At 42.3% G+C, this 22,873-nt stretch overlaps 1 pseudogene; it reads left to right on the top strand.

Moving 5' to 3' along the window:
* The first annotated feature begins 14,573 nt into the window (after positions 1–14,573).
* Positions 14,574–16,596, top strand: LOC140740381 (immunoglobulin lambda-1 light chain-like; annotated as a pseudogene).
* Positions 16,597–22,873: the final 6,277 nt, after the last annotated feature.

The raw sequence follows: 22,873 nt of genomic DNA, 5'->3' as shown, positions 1-22,873 counted from the left end.
TCCACACTCTGCACAACCTCACTACCCTTTTCATCATCAACAATCTTACCAGCCTACCCTTTCACTTCCTGATCCAAGTCATCTATAACAATCACAAGGGGCAAGAACCCCTGAACAGATCCCTGTGGATCACAATGGTCACCTACAATCAGGCAGAATACTCTCCTTCTAAAACAACTGTCTGCATTCCATGCACAAGTCAATTCTATATACACGTGGCCAGGTTTCCTTGGATCCCATACCTCCTGATTTCTGAATGAGCCTATCATGGAGAACCTCAACAAGCACTTTACTGAACTCCATATATATTTTTACTGAAGTCCACCTACAGCACATCCATTACTCTATCTTCAACAATGTGCTTTGTCACATCCTCAAACAATTCATCCATGCTCATGAGACTTGATTTGATCCTTACAAAGCCATGCAGACTATTCACAATCAGACTATCATTTTCCAAATGCTGTCTGCAATGCTCATAAATCCTTTCTACAAGTATCTGAACAACCTGCAGAGTTCCTCCTAATATAGAGCAAAACTGCAGAAATGCAGACACAAAAACCGATTTAATGGCACCTAATCAAAATAAATAACTTCAATATTCAGAATTTAATTTAATGAATACTCACTGAAAATTGCAGTTTTTAATTCATTCAGTTTTAAACTATCCATTGGAATACAATCTCTGAATGGCTTACACAAGCTTTGAAGAACATCTTTTAGTCAATATTACATGTTGCATTAAATTCCAGTAACTTATAACCTATCAAAGCTTTATCCTTTTTGTTGTGATCAAATAATTTTCTAAAACTGGATAACTCATTAGAAGTCCAGTTAGAGACACAAGAAAATCTGCAAATACTGGAAATCAAAGCAACATACACAAAATGCTGGATGATCTCTTCAGACCAGGCAGCATCCATCTCTCATTCTCTCCTTCTGTACAGCCCTCTTTATCTCTCTCTCTCTCTTTCTCTCTCCCTCCCTTCCCCCACCTTTCATTTGTTACATTCATTCAGCTTAAGCTCAAGCTTTCCCAAATTTCTGCAAAACTTTAAAGCAACACATCATCTTTGATGTCACTGGAAAACAAAAACAAAATTAGACAATCTAATGGGAATGGATTCATTGATACCCATTGAAACAATCAATAGGTATCAATGAATCCATTCCCATTACATTCCATCAATGTTTCCTTCCCCCAGATTTCAGTCTATAAATCTGTGAAGTGATTCAGCAAACTGACATGGAACAATATGTGAGGCATTTGTTCTTCTGACTGCCACAGAAGGAAAGCATCAGGGATATTGTCCCTTTAACACCCAAGTGTCTTAAAGTACCATCGGCTAGATCAGAAACTGTAATGTTTGAGTAGAAAGACAGGTGTAAATGTCTTGTGTCAGTTCTGGGCCATCCCTCTCCTTAAAATAACGTCTCATTTCCTGTTGATGCCACAGATGTTTGTTAATTTCACACCCTGAACAAGACACAAAGTCCTTTTTCATTTTTTGTTTTAAAATTGTAAAATTTAAATTATTTGCTTTTCCTATTTTGACACAGCTCAATAATGTCCAATTTCACATAGTTTTTTTTTCTCACTGGATTCATGTCTTGTCCTTCTCCATTCATCATTTAATCCAAATTGATTAAGTTGATTTGTATACTGTCAATTGATTGATGCAGGACCAACTCGCTGCAGCCATGCCTTAAAAGATCTTTTTCTGTACTATAATGAGTGCAGCTGACCCCTCACAGTCCTTATTTTATTTGAAGTAGAAAATAATCTCATGATAAATTTTGTCTATGGATAGAATATGAGCATATTAGTATTCTACTGTTCATTGATAAGTTTGAATGTGATAGTCAATGGCATCAATACTATTGATAATGTAATTCCCAAGGGCTGTGAGTAGCTTAATTCACAGCTGAAATACTGGAAATAAACACACAGTAATTTTGTATAAAGTATAATTGAAATGTTTACTGGTATTTTTGCATCATGTTTCTGTTTTACATGTTTTGCAGATAGCACTCTGATGTGAAGGATATTTTTCAGCTATTCCACTGGTGAAAAGGTGTCACTAATGGGACTTCTCGTGTGTGTCATTTTACTCGGGTTTGAACGGATTCGATGCAATGACTGAGTCACAGCATAAGGGTGTTAATCCCACTGTAGTGTAACAAAGGGAGTGGTTCACTGAAATTGGGAGCTCCCATTTAATCCCAGCGACTCCACAGAACTAAATCAAATGAAAATACTGGGAAATATTAGACAGTTATCTACCTTATTAACTACTTCAAATCAAGGAAGCTTTTACTTGGAAGGGAGTTGCCAGGTTTGAGTTCACCCTCAGAATCAGACGTTGACATTAGAGGTACCTAAATAATTGAGTGTCCTAGAACGATTACCTGAGGAAATGAAACCATTCGGCCTGTTGACCTCAGACCAGCTTGATGTAAGAGCACTCCAGTAAATCCAATCCCTCTGCCCTCTTTCCATAACCCTCCAGATATAGACAATTACCTTGCTCCACTCTAAGCATTCCAAGTGAAACTTTCTGCCACACCTGGCAGTGCATTCTCTTATCACTGACTGTGTGAGGAAAATTATGAAAATTATCTGCATGTCACTTTTGCCATTACCTGTCATTTCATATCCCCTAGTTTTTGAATCTCTTCTGATGAGAACAACCTCTCCCTTTCTAATCTGTCATTCTGTTATTTTAATTTCTACTATCAAATATTAGCAGCCTTGCCTATACACCCATACATCTGGACCTCCTCACAGTTCAGTTATTCATTCATTTCTCCATCAGCCCTTAATTGTCTGAACTGTCCTTCAGTAAGTGGTGATAAGTTGCCTTCTTGAACTTCTGTTGTGCCTCTACTGAAGGTACTCCCATGGTGGTGTTGGATGGGGAGACCAGTGACAATGAAGGTCCATCAGTATATTTTCATGTCAGAATGGTGGGTGACTTGGAAGTGAACCTGCATGTGCTGGTGCTCCTGGGCACATTCTGCCCTTGATATCTTGGTAGTAGAGCTCACAAATTTGGCAAATGATGCTGGAGTAATCTGGGTAAGTAACAGGAGGACATTTTGTTAATGGATCACATTGGTGACAAGTAGAGTGCCAATCAATTGGTCTCCCTTATCTTGTACAGAGTTGAGAATTTGGAATGTTGTTGGAGCTATACTCATCTCCACAAGAGGAGAATATTACATCCTGCTCTTCTCTTACACGTTAGAAATGGTGAAAAGGCTTTGTTAAAGCAGGTGAATCAGTTTTTGATGTCCTCGTACCAGCAATATTCATATAGTTGATCATTTTGAATTGATAATCAATGGAGATTCCCAAGACATTGGGTGTAGTTGGCTCAGAGATGTTGATGGCAATAAATGCTGAGGGTAGGATGTCATACACACATTTGTTGGACACGATCCCAGTCCAGCACTTCCATGATGTGAATATTACTTGCCATTTATCAGCGCATGCAAGATTGCTGTGTGAACATTCACTCTCTGAGTGAATCAAATCCTTACTCAGATTCTCTCTCAGTATCTTCCCTCTTACCTGATTCTAATGTCCTCTCATTGTAGGCACTCATTGTAGGCATTCAGTTGGAAAAATATTCTTAGTATCCATCCATCTATCCTATTAATAATTATGTACACCTCTGTTGGTCAAAACTTCAGTCTCCCTTATCCACATTTAAATAAAAACTATTTAAAGCTACAAATAAAATTATATGGATTCCAGTTAATTAGCCATCAGTTAATTAGGGCAGCTGTTATTTGCGGCTACTTTTAAAGAACATAAACCAAATAAAAAAATAGCCCAGATACCCTTTGTTTAGTTGGGATACTTTTCAACTTAATTGGGACAGAACACTGTGTTGAACCATTTTTAATTAGCATCAGTCACATGCATGTCTTGTGGCCATTAAGCACTAGGTTGTGCTGAGAGTGAACAGCTTTTAAATAGTATCACTTGTCTGTGATTACGTTCAACATGTAGTGATTTTTGTCACTGATAGCTTGTGAGTAGTAAGCAGTAAAGCAATCCATTACTGTTTTGCTTCCTTGGCTTGGAGGTGCCAAATACAGCCAGGAGTGACAAAGAAACAATGTCACTATTTCAACAAGTTAGGACCTACAAATAATGTGAAGGTATCAACAGATATCTTGAATGTTACAATAAAAATGAAAATTTGGAGGATGCAGTCATTAAAGCATTGTATGAAGGCAGTCCATTATCCGTATTAGGTGTCTGTGCTGATTTTGCTCATTTATATTCAATCAAGAGAACATGACAGAATACAGTGGATTATTTCCTACATCAATAACTATCAGAAATTAATACGCAGTTTAAAACGGCTGAAGTGGCTTTGTTTGTCTTCAAATTTGTTCTGCATTTCATTTAAATACATTACCTGTTACTGTATACAGATAAACTATATTTGAATTTTTAAACCTTTTTAATTATTTCCATGAAACATCCGCTAATTGGTGTAGCCATTTAATTGTGCCACGATGTACTGTTCCTGATGCATCCCAATTAACTGAGACCCACTGGATTTCTATATTTTCAGTAATTAGAGTAAAAACAATTTTCATCAATAAGTTCAGAGAGACATTAACAGTGCAACTATTCAGTACTTCAGAACTTTTTCACCTTTCAGTGGGATGGATGGACAGAGCAGTGAGTATCAGTTTCTCAACATCAGGCTCAATGTCACTCAGAAGCTGACTCAGAACCCTATGTTCAGTAATTTGCAGTCTGTTTCATTGCTTTGAAAGATGTTGGGGGACTGCACTAAAACTGCATGTCACTTAATATGATGTTGTAAAGGTAATAAAGAACATCTTGACTTTTTCAACAGTGCAGGATCGCATTCAGTGATTTCCTTCTGCAGCCAAAAGTCTTGCTATGAACCTCAGCTTCAGCTCAAAATTTTATAGCGAGATTAATTCTTCCTTCATCCTTCCTGTTAATTGCTAGTGTTCAGGACTGGGCAATAAACCAATCAGGAATTGGGATGGGGAGAATATACTGAAATCTCTGTAATATATCTTCATGTAGCTCACCCAGGTGGTCACATTATACATGAAATTCATCATCTGGCATTCTTTCTCTCACTTCCATACAGATAGGCTTGGAAATTGGAAAAGGTCATGATGGTCAATGTTGCACTTAAATTGAATTAATGGAGAAAAATGCGAAGATGACTGATTTCACTTTGATAAGATTCACCTCATTTCCTTGCAAATGAAGACTGATTTCATTAACTTACTTCGTTAAATACTGCCTGTTATGTTGCTGGAGCACAGGGTAGCAATGAAGGTTTTCAGTCTCTGTGTATCATTGACCATCTTCTCTATTGTTTCCTAGGTGTGGTTCAGCGTCCTCATTTCTGCCTCTATGGTACACGATCATGTTGTCTATTCTCTCTTGGATTCCTCCACTCTTCAGGGATCCAATGAAGTTCTGTCTTGATGATAGAGTTGGCCTCTTGTCTCATCACATGTCAAATTCATCTCCAGTTTCCTCATGAAGATGGTGGCCATCCCCTTCTGATGACACTGAAGGAATAGGGTGTGGTTGGAGATGATTCTTGGCCAGAAAATATGGAGGATCATGCAGAGACCAGATGCCTTGATATGAGGAAGAGACTCTATATTGAGGGACATGGTCTCAGTCTTTCTCTGGCTGACTCTGAGTCTAACCTGTCCACCAAAGGTACACAGAGGTCTGAGTTTTTCCTGCAATTTCTGGTGTGTATGTGATAGTAATGTGAGGTTATCTGCAAAACCAAGGTCTTCTAAAGTAGAGAATAGGTTCCATCTGATGCCTTTCTGCTTATTTTTCATTTTTTGCCTCATAACCTAGTCAATCACCAAGTTAAACAATATCTCTAACATCACACAGCCTTGCCTGTCTTGCCTTAACAGCTCAATTGCAGTCCCAAAATGTGTTGGTGAAATACGCATAGAAATTCTGGATAAACTGGATAACTTTGGAAGGGATCCTGTATGATCTGAAAATTTGCCAGAGTCTCTACCTGCAGATGCTATCAAAAGCCTTTTAAAAGTCACAAAATTCACATACATTTGTTTCTGCCACTATTCTATGATGATACATAGCGTGAAGATCTGGTGGACACAGCCTCTGTTCTTCCTGAAGCCAGCTTGCTCCTTCCTCAGACACACGTTGACAGCATGTGTAATCCATTGAACAATGATTTTGGTGAGCATCTTGCTGGGCACTAACAAACATGTGGTGCAATGCCAGTTGTTGCAATTATTTAGTGTTCCTTTCTCGGGGATGGTAACAATACTGCTTTTGTCCATTTCTTGGGTACTTGTCCCCAAGTCCAGATTATAGCAAAGAGTGATTCTAGGGTGGCTGATGCAACTTTTGGTTCTGGTTGAACATTTCGGATTTCAAATTGTGATATCCTGGAGCTTTGCTCTTCTTTATTGATTTAATTGCAGCAACAATCTCTTCTGTCTTGTGTGGATCTGTGTTGATGTCGAGGCCCACTGCTGCCTCTTTTATGTCAGGTTCCTCATTTGGAGGTGATCTATGCGGTAATTCTCTGAAATTCTCTGCCCATCGTGCTTCTTGTTCTTTCTCAGTTGTGAAAAGCAGACTGTTCTTATCTCTCCTGGGACCACTGGATCTGACTTGAACCTACCAATTTTTAAATCTTGTATATATTTCCCTGATTGCGTCGATTAGCTGCTGCTTTGGCTTCCTCTGCAGGGTCTTCCACGTGGAATCTCTTATTCTTTCTTACAAGACTCTTAACTTTATTATTAGATTCCGTGTGTGCCAGTTGAACTTTCAGCTAAATCAGCATTTCTTTAAATCTAATATTTACTTCTTTATTTTCCATTTTTCTTCTCAGGTTGTCCATGTTTACAGCTCCACCCATCCTTTGTTCTTCTTTCAAGCTCTGTATCCTACAAAAGTCTCGCTGCACTCCTTGAAGACAAGGGCAATCCAGTTCCATATTGTTTTGATGTTATGTATTGACACAGACTGGTTAAGGTCTTACAAGGCCTGGAAGTTGTTCATAAACTGAATGGTGAAGACAGATCTCACATTCATCACCATAACATCTTTGCATATGAGTTCTTGTCCCAGTGCTTCTCAGTTTGACTTTCATCACTGCTACAACAAAGTGGCAATCACTTCCTGTATCTACTCCTCTCTTCACCTTTAGGTCCTGCAGGGATTGTCTCCACATACCATTGGTTATCGAATGGCCAATATGGTTCCTGCCTCATCTACTAGATGAGCACCATGTCAGTTTGTGGATTTCATGGTGTGGAAAGAAGGTCCTTCCCATGACCAGATTGTTTATGGTACAGCATTCCACCAGTCTTTCACCATTGTTATTCATTGTTCCATATCCATACTTGCCCATGGCCCAAGTGATGTGTGAGGTATGTTTCTGACTTTAGCTTTTAGATCCCCCATGATGATGACGCTACCTCTAATTGCAGGAGTTTGTAGAAAACATCCTTTTCTTCAATGTCACTATTGTTAGTTGGAGCATAGCATTGGATTACAGTTACATTCCCATGTTTCCCTTTCAGTCTGACTCTAATCAGCCTGCTGTTGATTGGTTTTCACTCCTGCAAGCACTTCCCAATGCCCTTATTCAAAATCATAGCTACACCAACATGATGCTGAACATCTTCCCTTCCTGAGCATAAAACTGTTTGACCAGTTTCTGCCACTATACTCAGTCCATCTGACACCCAGTATATGTAGATTGTAACAATGCCCTTCTGCAGCTATTTGTTCTAGCTTGCCAGTATTGTGCAAATGTACATACTTTATACATTCCAAAAAGCAAAGTTGGTCTTTGTGATGTTCAGTGTTTCCTTCATGTCAGTGGGTTCTGCCCAGTTTTCACTATTTTGAGACATGGAAATCACAGGTGGAGACTCAGGAATACTGTCACACAGAGATATAGAAGGATTCTTTATTGTTGTTTCCGTAGCAATTGCTTTGACCAGTCAGGGTTGTAGGCATTGAGTGGAACCACTGTAACTGGAGGAGAGGTAGTCCACTGTTAGTCTAGCCTCTACTCTTTGATTTGTTTGGCATGGATGCCCCAGCAAGAGCCAATGCCCAAATCCCTGACTCCAGTCAATATAGATGTCCAGATCATTGAGGCAAACAAGACTTTAAACCCTAAAACCTGCTGAGTACCTCCTGTATTTTGTATGTGTGTTGATCAAACAAAGTTTTGGTCTTTTGAGAACACTTTTCTCACTTCAGACCCTTAAAAAGATAAGTTGAAATGTTTGGAACCAGGTAACCCTTTAGAAGTCAACAACTTTGTTGGATAAGATTCTGAAGTTTAGGTACACTGTTCAGGTATTGTGGAGCTTCTTCTGCTGTCCCATAAACTGCCTTTTGCAAAAAATGTTATTTCTGCTATCCTGATTCATTTTTTATGCAACTTTTATCCTCCCGTACACTGGTTTTGTTTTCACTCCCTTACACGGTGTTCTCTTTCGTTCCTTCCTCTGGAAACTTCCCATGAGGACTCAGAATCTGACAGCTCTGGAACAATTCCCATGACAATTCCGGTTCTTCTGTCTGGCCTGGGCTGACTGCACCTCCCCGTGATCTGCGCTCAATCACACATGTGTCTACAGTCTCCCTCATGCTCTACTTATTCCGACAAGTATTTAGCTCTCTATCCTGCATTTTTGAAAGCCATAGAGTAAAGCAAAGGAAGTAATCCTGGGATCACTACCAGTGATTACATGCTTCCTACACATTCCTTCAATTCCTTAAGTCCATACAAAAATAAGATATAGAAGCAAAATTAGGTCATTTGGCCCATCAAATCCACTCCATGATTTCATTGTGATTGATGCAATTTTGCTTTTAAACCAATCTCGAGCCTTCTCTCTGTATCCTTCATGCCCACACTAAGTTTCAACCACCCTATGCCTTAAATATACATAATGACTTGTCCTCCACAGCTACCCGTGGCAAAGAATCCCACAGATTCACCAATCTCTGGCTGAAGAAATTCCTTCTCATCTCCATGCCAAAAGGACACTCTTCTATTCCGAGGCTGTGTCCTCTGGTCTTTGACTTTCACATACACTATTAAGGCCTTTCACCATTCAATAAATTTCAATAAGGTCACCCCTCATTCTTCTGAATTCCTGAGGATGCAGGCACAGAGCCATCAAATGCTCTACATATGAGCTCATATCATTTTTGTGAACCTCCTTTGAAACTTCTCCAGTTTCAACGCATCCTTTCTAAGATTAGGGGCCGTGAACTGCTCACAATATGCTAAATGAGGCCTCACCAGTGCTTTATAAAGTATCAAAATTACCTCCCTACTTTTAGATTGTAGTCCTTTTCAAATGAATGCTAACATTAATTTGCCTTCCTCACAAAAGATGCAACCTGCAAATTAATCTTCAGGGAATCTTGCTCAATGTCTCCCAAGTCCTTTGCACCTCAGTTTCTTTGTATTTTCTCTCCATTTTGAAAATAGTAAACTGTTTCATTTTTTCTACCAAAGTGAAGGGCCATACAGTTCCTAACAATTTATACCAACTGCTACTTTTTACCCATTCTCTGAATCAGTCTATATCTTTATCTAGCTTCTGTACTTGCATAAATCTACATGCCACTCCACCTATCTTCATACTGTATGCAAAATTTACAACAACACCATCTATTCCATCATCCAAATCATTGACATATATTGTAAAGAGAATTGGTCCCAACAGAGACCCCTGTGGAAGGCTGCCTTTAATGCACTCTTTGCTCATGTTAGCATCTTCCTGTAGTACAATGATCTCATAGCTTGTTAAGAGCCTCATGTGAGACACCTTGTTTAAGGCCTTCTGAAAATCCAAGCACACAACATCAACTGATTTTCCATTCTCTATCCTACTTGTTATTTCTTCAAAGAATGCCAATGGATTTGTCAGGAATGATTTTCCATTTATGAAACCATTTTTATTACAACCTGTTTTATCATGTGCCTCCAAGTACCCCAAAACTATTTCCTTATCAATTGACTCCAACATCTTCCCAGCCTCTGAGGTGAGATTAACTGGCCTATAATTTCTCATCTGCCTCCCTCCCTCCTTGAAGAGCAGAGTGACATTAGCAATATTCCAGTCTTCCAAAACCATTCCAGAATCTAAATATTCTTGAAAGATCATTAGTAATGCCTCCTTTTTCAGAACTCTTGAGTGTATACGATCTAGTCCAGGTGATATATATCTACTTTCAGACCTTTCAGTTTCTCAGGAGCCTGCTCTAGCATTATGGTAACTTGAAACCTTTCATGAGCACTGACACCTGGAACTTCCCCCATACTGCTAGTGCCTTCCAAGGTGAAGACTGATGCAAAACACTTATTCTGTTCATCCCCCATTTCATTGTCCCCTATTACAACTTCTCCTGCATTGTCTTCCAGAGGTCTGATGTCCACAGTCACCTCTCTTTTGCATTTCCTATATCTGAAGTAAGTTTTGGTATCCTCTTTAACAGTATTGGCTAGCTTAATTTCATATTCTATCTTTACCTTCTTCACAACATTTTGAGTTGCCTTCTATTGATTTTTAAAAGCTTCCGAATCTGCTAACATCCCATTAACTTTTGCTCTATTGTATACCCACTCTATATCTTCTATATCAGCTGTGACCTTTTTTGGTAGCGACGCGTTTCATATTTCATTTTAAATAAGTCTTCCTCTTTGGGATGTATAATTCCTATGCCTCTGAAATTGATTTCAGAAATTACAGCCATTGCTACTCCACTGTCATCCCTGCCAGGATTCTTTTTCAATGAATTCTGGCCTGCTCCTCTCTCATTCCTTTGTAATTCCTTTTACTCCACTGTAATACTGACATGACTGACATTACCTTCTCCTTTTCAAATTTCAGTGTGAATTTGATCAAATTAAGATCACTTTCCCCTCAGGGTTGTTTTACCTTAAGCTGTCTAATCAATTCCGGTTCACTGCACAACACCCAACCCAGAATAACTGATCCTCCAACAACAACACACACAAAATGCTGGTGGAACACAGCAGGCAAGACAGCATCCATAAGGAGAAGCGCTGCCAACATTTCAGGCCGAGACCCTTCGGGCCTGATGAAGGGTCTCTGCCGGAAACTTCAACAGTGCTTCTCCCTATAGATGCTGCCTGGACTGCTATGTTCCACCAGCATTTTGTGTGTGTTGTTGTTTGAATTTTCAGCATCTACAGATTTCCTCGTGAATACCGATCCTCCAGTGGGTTTCACCACGAGCTGCTCTAAAGAGCCATGTTGTAGGCACTCTAGAAATTCCTCCTCCTAGAATCCTGCAACAACATAATTTTCCCAATATACCTGCATATTAAAATTCCCCATGACTATTGTTACATTTCCTTTGTTGCATGCATTTTCTATCTCCCATTACAATTTGTAAGTCACATTGTTACTGGTGTTTGGGGTTTTGTATACAACACCCATCAGAGTCTTTTAACCCTTACAGTTCCTTAGTTCTATCCACAATGATTCAATACCTTCCAACCCTATGTCACCTCTTCGTGATGATTTGATTTCATTTTTAACCAACAGATCAATGCCACCACCTTTGCCTTCAGGCCTTTCCTTTTGATACAATATATATCCTTGGTCATTAAGCTCCCAGCTGTGATCTTTTTTCAGCCATAATTCAGTGATGCCTTCAACATATTCCCTGCCAATCTGCAACTGTGCTGCAAGTTTACTTATATTATTCTGCATTCAAATACAACATCTTCAGTCCTGTATTCCCCCTTTTCTATTCTGTCTGCCTTTTTTGTTTCAATTCACTCTCTTGATGGCAATTTTGCCCCAACAACATCCTCTCATCACCGATCATGGCCTCTATTTGTAAACCTGTTACCTCATCTCCAGCACTATTATCCATCTTTCCTATGGTAGCTTTGGCATTGAAATGTATGCAACCTGGGACACTTGTTGCACCATGCTCAACATTTTGATTCTAAACTTTGAGGGTTCACCAATATCTGCCAACATAACCTCTCCACCAACTGTTCCAGCACTCTGGTTCCCATCCCACCGGCCTAAATTCTGACTGCATTCAGTCATAACGCATGGAAAGAGGCTCTGCAGCATACTGTGTCTGTGCTTTCCCTCAAACACCGATTTACACCAACCCTGTACCAATCCCTTTTCATTCTCCTCGTATTCCCTTCAAATCCTGACACTCACCTACAACCCTGGGCAAATTTACACTGGCCAATTACACCACAAAGCCAAACATATTGGTAATGTTTGAAGAAATTGGTACCCGTTAATTCTCCCCATTCAGGATTTTCCAGTGAAATCACTGAGCAGGGATTAGTGACTGGTACGCCATAGAGACAACATACCTGCCCTGAATTACGTCTGTGCCACAATAAACTCAAGTAATCATTAACTTTAAGAATCTTCTCTCTTGTTCCTCTGCAGATCACTCTGCTCTCTCCCTGCACAATGGACCCACTTGCAAAACGGACACAATGGACCATATGTTCATCCTCTAGCCCAGAAGATGACTCCCAATCAGTACTCTGAGTATCATACAGTCAGGGAGCAGTGTGTCCTCAGGGGACTCCTGGGGCCAATCTGTCTGCTCGTCCGGCTATATGGTGATCAACCTGTCTCCCACTATCTTCATTAACTTTAGCTGCAGGATGAGAACCTCCAGCAACCTGCTGCACACAAAACATTCAGCCTTGGGCAAGGACTATTGTTGCTCGAACACTAAACACCAGACACCCAGTTGCTCCAGCTGGCAACACCTCCTGTTCCTTTTATCAGACTATCTCAAGGAACAGGTGAAGACGACACTCAAAACAAAATTACTATGCAATGTCTTGTTGCCTGTATCCCCCCTCTCCAACTTCACCCACCCAAAATGTTGTTGATTACCTTGGGTATTTGTTGATCACACGTGCGTATGGAAACTCAATGGGACCGGTCAGCCGAGTGTATGATGTGGGATTGGAGACTGACGTGGACGGGTAATGATTTATTTGTTTAGTTATTTAGAGAGACAAAGGAACAGGTCCTTCCGGCCCAACCAACCTATTGAACACGAGCCTAATCAAAGGAACATTTCCAATGACCAGTTAACCTACTAACCTGTGCGTCCTTGGAATGTGGGAGGAAACCGGAACACCCGAAGTAAATGTAGGCACTCACGAAGAGAACGTAGAAACTCCTTACAGCCAGCGCCAGAATGAAACGTTTTACACAAGATCGCCCCAAGCTGTAATTGCGTCGTGCTAACCACTACGCTACCATAGTGCCTATGATGAGAGGCGCCCTCTCCCAAAGGGTTAATAACTCTGCCTGTGTATCGGGTCACTGTGAGAGTGTAGTGATACGGGAGAATACATCGTGGAGTTGTTCCCACTGTCTGCTTCTACCAATGTACACAATAGCTTTCTGCACCTTACTGTTACTCAGAACAGATTCCATCCCCACATTCAGACAGACCTCAATCCCTCTAACAGTCAGGGTGGATTTGAATTCAAAATCTGAATGATTTGTGTGGAAACAGGATGTCTGTACAGTGTTCTCCATTGTACCTGGATGTGTGAGAGATGGAAAGTGGCAAGAACTGAATCAGGGAAATAAGGGGAAAAGATTATTTTTTATTTCAAATCCAGGGAAAAAACTGTGTAAACATTCACAACTATGATTGTGATAATCAGTGAGATAAACTTTAAAAAGTTGACACAAATATGGCACGATAGCCACACATGTGGCTCCCTCAGGACCCTTTAATTAATCAAGAGACTTTCCAGCCTGTGCAGTTTTAACGTTGGCTGCACCGGCTACAATGCACGTACTGCTGGACTGCACAGTCGGCAGCGTTCATCAGTCTCCCACCGAGCTTCCAGCAGCACTTCGTGTGTGTCCGCAACCTGTAGATCTGAGGGTTGTCTGTTACACATATTCTGGGGATAAAAGAGGACACGGACCTTTGCATCTGACACTCTCTGTGCAAACTTGGTAGATATCAGACCCAGAATAAAACTTTTGTTTTATCAACTGATCTGCTCTTTGCCGCCAGTGATACCACCTCATGCTGATGGTATGAAACGATGAATAGGAAGGTTTCAAATCCTTTGTTCTAGTTGGTCAGAAACAAGAGAAAATCTGCAGATGCTGGAAATCCCAGCAATACATACAAAATACCGGAGCAACTCGGCAGGAAAGGCAGCATCTTGGGAAAGAGTGAATAGAGATTGAAAGCGTGAATCCGGCGTAGGATAGAGAAGCGGACAAATATTACCAAAAGGTTTTGGCCCGAAACGGCGATGGTACTCTTTACCTAGATCCTGCCTGGCCTGCTGATTGCCTCGAGAATTCTGTGTGTGTTGCTCTGGTTGGTCAGTGTGAGTCGCCCTGATTTGCATGAGTTTCCTCCCTGGTATGAACGGCTCTATAAATTAGTACCATTGGCGACGGCGGCCACAGTTTACAGATCCATCGGCTGAAGGGACGTAGGAAGCTGACGGACAGCAATGATACAGACGTTGTGCTTTTTCTGGCTTCTGGCAATGTGGCTGGGTTGTAAGTACAGGCAGCATATCTGCACCGCCAGCGGTTGTTGGTGTGGGCTTTAGGGGACACATTAAAGAGTCAATGGCTAAAGCTGAATTCCTGTTTTTTTTTACAGCTGGAGAAGCCCAGACTCTGACTCAGCCTGCGACCGTGTCGGTGCGTCCAGGAGCCACGGCCACGTTGGAATGTAACATCGGAACAAAGGATAACTATGTTGTAAATTGGTACAAGCAGACACCGGGAGCGGTTCCACAATGGATCCTGTACTACCATCACTCGCTCAGCGCCCCGACCTATGGGTCTGGCTTTAGCAGCTACCGTTTCACGTCGACAGCCAAAAGCGCCGGCACGGTTTACCAGTTAAACATAAAAAAATGTGGAGCTGAATGACGCTGCCGTCTATTATTGCTGGAAGTTGTTTTCATCGCTCAATGGCTTCTTGTTCGTCCCAGGGACCAAGCTCTTTGTGACAGGTAAGTGACAGGTAAATCCTGCCTGCAATTACTAGCTGCATGAATATGGTCAACTGGTAATTAATAATTTATGCATTATTATTTCTTAGCTAATGATAATGATAATGAAAACGCAAATTTACGATCCAGTCATGCCGCGTATCGTGGGTCGATGAAGTTGTGTTCAGTGAATATAGAGTTGTGTGTGAATTGTTATCGTCTTTAAACAAGCTCTTTTTTCAGTTGTATTTTCTCTCTGGTGCTGTATGCTGTGTCCCTGGCATCTGCACTGAAATATTTCGTTTCTGAAATTGACCGCCCAACTCTATGTTTGCGTGGTTTCAATCCTATCAGCTTGGCCGCTTTTGCTCTGGTTTGTTGGAAGCCAGCGTGAGGAGTTTCGGCTTCTAAGAATGCTGCCTGAGGTATCACTGGGGATATGATCTAGACCACGGTTGTCAAGACAACAAAATTACAAGTTTCAAGTTATTGAATGAGGATGCTCTGGTGAAACCTCCCTCCAACTTTCACTGAACTTCCATTTCTCCCGGTCAGGGTATAACAGTTCTGCAGACGCCCATCCAATTGCCTCGTCCTTGTCTCCTCTCTCCTGCCACCTTTTCAACTGAGCACTGCTCCTTTTGGGGTACGGCCGCTCAGTGATTCCGGTCGCTACACAGACTAAGGCTAGAGCTTCGGGTCTGGGGAGAATCCCACCTTCCTTCGCCCACAGGAATACCTTCCACATCGTCACAGTGTGACTTCCCTAAACCAGCTCTGTGAAAGTCAGGACCACGCACATGTTGCGCTGCACTCTGGGTAAGCGCAGAAATAGGTTTACTCTCATTACAGCTGTGGGTGACGCAGGTGGGAGGGGGCGCATTGGTGATTAGTGGATGGAGCAAAGGGAAGGAACGGGTCACAGGCCGAGGTAGATCCCAAGAGCTGGATGTCACCGAGCTGGTGATGCTGTAAACCAACGACTCGGCAGGGTTTGGTCACAAACGTCCTGTCCTTCAGTATTGACTAAAATGCACTGCCCTCCATCGGCACTGACTTGCATCCTAGTAAAACCCTGGGCGCCATTCTTGGAAGCTGGAACCTTTCACTCGCGCTTCCATCCAACTGTGAAATATCGCGCGATATTCAGTGACCTGAAACGTGTCTCCTCTTGTTCCCGATCTAGATCAGCAGCTCCCCGACCCTTCAGTGAAACTGCTTGGGCCGTCAGCCGAGGAGATCTCCGCTAATGGAACCGGCACCTTAGTTTGCCTGGTCAGTAAGTTGCCGGTGGGCTACCCTGTCGTCAGCTGGACAGTGGACGGGAGTCCGACCAGTCGTGAGGTGAAAACCAGCGCAGTGAGGCGGAACACGGACAGAACTTTCAGTCTCAGCAGCTACCTGACGGTGCCCGGCACAGACTGGAGTAGTGGCAAGGTATACTCCTGCGTGGTTAAACTAGGAGCGGCTTCGACAACATCCGCAACAGTCACACAGTCCAACTGTTAAAACAGAGCGCAGCCTCGTGCTTGTTTGCTACGAACAACAGATTTTCTTGCATTTTTTACCTCCCTCTACCGCTCTCTTCACTGTACTCCGAACTGTGACCAGAGCTCTGTGGTTTCCATTGTGTTGTTATAATATTTGCACCCGAGACTGATTTTGCTCCGTTTCTTTCTCCGAGAAGTAAAAGTTACTTGTCATCATTAGAAATATCAGCTAATGAATTGTTTTCTCTGTTACCAGGGATGGATCTGATTGAAGTTATTCATGAGTCTGTTAATGATTTTTCAGCAGTATCAGACTGACAGATGGCAACAGCCATAAACTGCTAATAAAGATGTTCAGTGCAGTAATGATTTCCGTGTCTGAGTCTTTTACTCTTGTATGCGCTTAACATTCTCATTTGGGCGGGAGGAGGGAGGAGACTCGCGCGGGCTGAACGGCACCTACAAAGGAAGTCCTGCAGTCTGAAATCCCACAGTCATACAGTTGGTGGAGAAGCGAAGGAGGGGGCGAGGAAGGGAAGGAGGGGGCGAGGTAGGGAAGGAGGGGGCGGGGGAGAGAGGAAGAGAGTGTGAGACACCGACAGAAAAACAGACAGCCCTGGGGGTGGACGGAATTGTTGAGGTGAGAAAAAGAGACTTCTAAGCGAACAGAGAAGGAGGTCGGAGTGGGGAGGGATGGCTCTCTCTCCATGTCATTGTACCGATTTCCAACTCAGACACTAGCCGTGACCCAGCATAAGAAAAGATCCCAACGTACAAAACATTGCTCTATTAATATCCCTCAAGTACCCTTGCCCGAATCATTTCCCATGGGACAGAACCAGGCTGCTGAATCATTTGGTTTTCACATACAAAGGGCTTTTCCACCATTATCTACTCTCGGGGATGTAGAATAGTATTCACACTCATTTCTCCAAACATTGTTGTGGATAGGTCCCTTTCTTAAATCATTCCCACCTTACAGACCAATATCATACAAACCCCCCAATGTGTATTACACATTTAGCATTTTCTAAGAAGGAATTAATTTAACTTTTTCTTTACACTCCACCCGTTGATTCCTCTTTACAGGTAGTAACTACAATATAATCGTTTAAACAGTGGAATTAACATAATAGGCTTCATAAGAGCTTTCGGCTAAATGAACTGCTGAATAACCACAACAAATAGTACGATTATAGAAATTTATGATGGGAGGCTAAGCCAAAAGTGTATTTAAAGTTTGTAACTCAGCTTCCACAAAATTGTCGGTGCGACCGTAAATTGGGGAACCGCTTCGTTGAGCATCTCTGCCCCATTCGCGACGAGCGGAACTTCACAGTGGAGAGACATTTTAATTCTGATACTCGTTCCTTTTCGCGTTCCAACGTGACGACCCATGGTCTCCTCCTGAGCCCAGATGAGGCCACCCTGAGTGTAGAGGAACAGCACTTCATATTCTGTCTGAGTACCCTGCAACTTGATGGCATAAATATCGATTTCTGCTTCCGTTATACAAAAGAATGCCCCCCCCTTTATTCAACATTCCGACCTTTTACCTCTCTATTAATTCACCGTGGGTACCCCCCTCCGCTCCTTTCTCTCATTGTTCGCTCTTCTCCCCTGTCTGATTCTTATTTCCCTATCCCTTGACCTTTCCCATCCGCCTGGTTTCAGCGATCACTTTCCAGCTGGCCTCCTTTCCCTCCCCCGCCCCCACCCTTTAATTCAGACATCTCGCTCCTTCTCTCTCAGTCTCGGTCTGATTTTATTATGTTTGCACTTTCCCTCCCCTCTTTATGAGGCCCGTTGGTGCCCGCATCTTCCTCCTGTTCTGAAGCATATTTGCGATCTTGGGGTAAGGATGCATTGTTCAGGTTGTACAAGGCTTGGGATAGTGTTATCAGCAAGGAATGGGTTGATGCGAATAGACGAAGGGTGCATTTATGCTCTTAATGCCTGAGGGTAATAGAAGGTGTGCTACACCCAATGAATGCCTTTGCTGGCAGTCCAGTCCTCCAGTGCTTGCCCTGAAAAATGAGACCAAATGTACGATTGTATTTCTTACGGGTTCCCATAACAAATGATTAACTCTGATCGGAGCTTTGTGTTTCCCATTGTGTTGTTATGATATTTGCACCCGAGACTGATTTTGTTCTTTCATTCGTGAGGTACAAGTGACCTCCATTAGAAATATCAGATAGTGAATTGTTTTTTCTGTTACCAGGGATGGATGTAATTAGAGTTATAAATGAATGTGCTTATGATATCTCATCAGTATCAGACTGACAGATGGTAACGGCCACAAACTGCTAATAAAGATGTTCAGTGCAGGAAGAATTTCCGTGTGTGCATCTTGTTCACTTGTATGCTCTTCCCATTCTCATCCGGCTGGGCAGAGGGGGGAAGCTCGCGCGGGCTGGACGGCACCAACTAATGTAGTCCGGGAGTTCCAATCAGGTGAGAAATCCTACAGTCTTGCCGTTGGTGGCGGAGGGAAAGAGAGGAGGGGGAGAGAGGAAGAGGCAGAGACACAGACAAACAGACCGACTTGAGGTTGACAAAATTGATAAGGTGAGAAAAAGAGACCTGTAAACTAAGAAGTGCATGAGGTCAGAGTATGATCTTGATCCGCCTATATACATGGATTTGCCATTATAGGACTCGAATGGGTGTCAACCACACTGCGCAAATATTTAAATCGTTGCTGACGTGGCGGGGTTCTGATGGAATTAATCTGCCGTATCTGAGCAGGCCAGTCTCTTTCCTAATATGGGCAGCGAGTATCTCGGAAAGCCCTCCTTTTGACCTGTTGCTGAAAAGATAGTCCTGTGGCTGAGTTAAATGCACCGACTTTCCACTCCTGTAACTCCGCCATGGACGCTCCCAAACATGGCTGGGAAAGGAGCAAGATTGGGCATGGGGCCAATTGCTGTAAGCGGCCTATGCCCAGTAGGGATAATGGCTTTATTTAATTTTCCACCTCAGTACTCCGGCTTTCCCGGGGCGTACTGGGGCGGAAACTTCCGTAAACCAGGAACAGTGCTTTTAATACGGCAATCCACATGTAATCGGTGTTGTGAGGTGGAGCAGAGGGTGGCACTGGGACGGGCGGTTCGATAGTCTCTGTGCATCCATCCACGGGCATGCAACATGCTGACATCCTCCGAGTACTCAATTGTTTCAGTGGGAATTCACTATCTGAGTATCATCCACATTACACCAGACCGAATTAATTCAGTGCGGGAGCCTCCATATAGGGTAGAGAATACCAATAATTCAGACCCCTTGAGAATAGAAAATCCTTCCCCTGCTCTATTACTAATTACTCTGAAACTGTGTCCCTCAGGAGGAAATATAACCCAGAGCCTGTCAGCATCTATCCCCTCCTGTTCCAACATTATCTGCTCTTTGAAAATATACAAGTTCCCTGCTTCCGCCACTAATGCAGCGTTTCATACTAGAATCTTAAATGTAGATTTTCTTTAATACTTGGTAAACACAATATTGCCAGTTGAGTGGAGAGCTCCCGTTCATGAAGATAAAAGGGAACTGTGATGTAGTTCACATCTGTATCATAAGGGTCCTGGTGCATTTCTTAGGAAACAGAACACCTGGAAACAATCCCACTTAACCAGAGTCCTTTATATTTAGAAATGAGAGAAGTGTTGTCAGTACTGGCCATTCCAGTCGGATTTCAGCATTTGGGTATCATCCACATTACACCAGACTCTTACTGCTCACGGTCCACCTCGTCTGTACTGACCACATTATAATTTACACAAACATTTGTGGAAATACGTTAGGGTAAGAGCTGATAAACTACCCACCAGCCAATTCAAGGACACAACAGAGGCAGCAGCTGCTAGAAATATTGAACAACTCACACAGCACCACATCTCCAGAGACATTTATTGGCATTTTTAAATGTCCACCAACACTCACAGTTACCGTGAACAGATGTTTTCCCATCCTTATACATGTAAAATTGCTATTCTTTTTACTCAGCTCCTACATGCATGCTATGTATGTACCGTTCTAGAACACGTGAGATGTCCTCTTTTATTGATATAAAAACAGAGGTTATTTTTCATCACTGATGCTGCCCTCACCCACATCTCCTCCATTTCCCACACATCTGACCTTATTCCATCCTACTGCCATTGTAACAGGGTTACGTCATTCCCTACCACGGCATTGGCCTCTGTATCCAGCATATAATTCTTCACAAATCTGGCATCTCATTCAAGATCCCACCACCAGACGCATCTCATTGATTTCCATAAAGCTTGCTCCTATATTATTCTCTTGTGCACTGATCTTCCACCTGGCACTTATCCCTGCCACAGTCACGTACTACCCCTCCATCATCACCATTCAGAACCTCAAACTGTCCTTCAAAGTGAGACAATGCTTTACCTGCAAGTCTGCTTGGATCATCTACTGTATTGGTGCTCTCGATCGGGCCTTCTCTATATTGGCGAGAAATACGCCGGGGGACCGTTTCGTCAAGCATCTTCACTCTGCTCTCTGCAAAAGCCAGGATCTCTCTACAGCCATCTATTCGAATTCAGCTTCTCTACTGCCATGATGATTCATGCTATCAGGTGGAGGAGCAACGCCTCATATTCCGTCTGGATAGCCTCCAACTTGATAGCATGAATATCAATTTCGCTAACTTCCATTACTTTCCAACCCTTCCTTTTTCCCGCCCCTTCTCTTTTTGCCATTCCTGTTCAGATTACCTTCTCAATTTTCCTCTTCTCCTCCTCCCTCATGACCATCATCTCCTTCTGGGATCCTTCCCCCCCCCCCTCTCCATCCCCATCCCGCTCTTAATTCCTTGGTCCACTGTCGTCTCCTATTAGATTTCTATTTTTCACCCCTTTGCCTATTCCGTGTATCATCTCGTAGTTTTTTGTATCATCTACCCATCCGACTAAGCACCTCACCTGGTCTCACTTATCAGCTGCCGGCCTGTACTCCCCACAGTCTGTCCCACTCCAATTTTCTTATTCTGACTGCTTGACATGAAGGGTCGCGGCCTGTAACGTCAAATGTTTATTTCCCTGTACATATTGCTTGAGTCCCTGCAGCATTTTCTGTTTGTTTGTATGTCAGGATGACAGAATATCAATGGACTACTTCAGAGTAACGAAAAAAAAGTGAACTTGGAAGTTCACAAAGGCATGAAGTGTGAGTTTATTTCAGTAAGACTTCTTTTGAATAAGAAGGGTTCTGATTATTTTGTGCATGATCACAGGAAACATAAAAATGTAAGTCATTTATTCAGTTCTTCTCCTCTTATTTGGGTCTGTAAAACTCGAAGTAAACATCTGCCAGCTGAATATCCAGAGCAGCAAAACATATAAAACTGAAAATCGCACACTCTCTCTACATTAGTTCTTGGAAGTTTATATGGAATTGGACCAAAATATGTATATGAAAGAAATTTGTCCTTCGGGTTAGCAACAGTAAGTTTTGTTGCCCTTCCATTGTGCACTATGCCTATATCCAACAATTTACCTCAGGACATGGCTACTCTGTGGCTTGGAAACACCGTGCTGTCTGACCCAAAACCTGGCTTCATGACAGTTGTTCACGGGAAAAGCTCCGATATAACCTTTAACGCTAATTAAATGACACAGAAATCAGTTTCCAATAACACATCAACTCTGTTATAAATCACTGTATGGAATAACTTAATATTTCTCACTTTACACATCTGTCCAGAGTTAAACCATGCAGTTTTATTCTTTGCATGGTACTACTTTCCCTCATTCTTTGAGGAGTTGAGAACCATCAGCTCCATTGACCATTGACAACTCTTCCTTGGGGCCTCTCCCGTAAGTTTTTCCTCGGTGTTGCATTTACCCTATTGTTTGATATGCAAACAAAAGGAGTTTCACATGCATGTATTTGTTGACTCGGGTTCAGCGGGTAACTTGTTAGATATAGGTTCAGCGCGACAGGAGGGTGTCCCAATCTGTTAGCTATGTTGTACTACCACCATTCAGTACTACCATCACTCATACAGCGCGTCGACCTAAGCGGCTGGGGTTAGCAGCGACCGTTTCAATTCGGAAGTCAATAGCGCCGGCACCGTTTCACAGTTAAACATTAAAAAAAATGTAGAGCAGAATGTCGCTGCCGTCTATTACTGCGGAAAGTGGAATTCAACAGGTAGCTATTACTTGTTCGGCCCAGGGACCAAACTCTTTGTTACAGGTAAGTGAGGGAGAACTCCCTCCTGCAATTAGTAGCTGCATGAATAGGGTCACCTGACAATTACTAATATTTACATTATTATTTCTTGGCTAA

Source organism: Hemitrygon akajei, chromosome 16, assembly GCF_048418815.1.
Source record: "Hemitrygon akajei chromosome 16, sHemAka1.3, whole genome shotgun sequence".
NCBI classification, from domain to species: domain Eukaryota; kingdom Metazoa; phylum Chordata; class Chondrichthyes; order Myliobatiformes; family Dasyatidae; genus Hemitrygon; species Hemitrygon akajei.
Note: the sequence above shows the minus strand (reverse complement) of the source record. Positions and strands in the feature narration are given on the sequence as shown.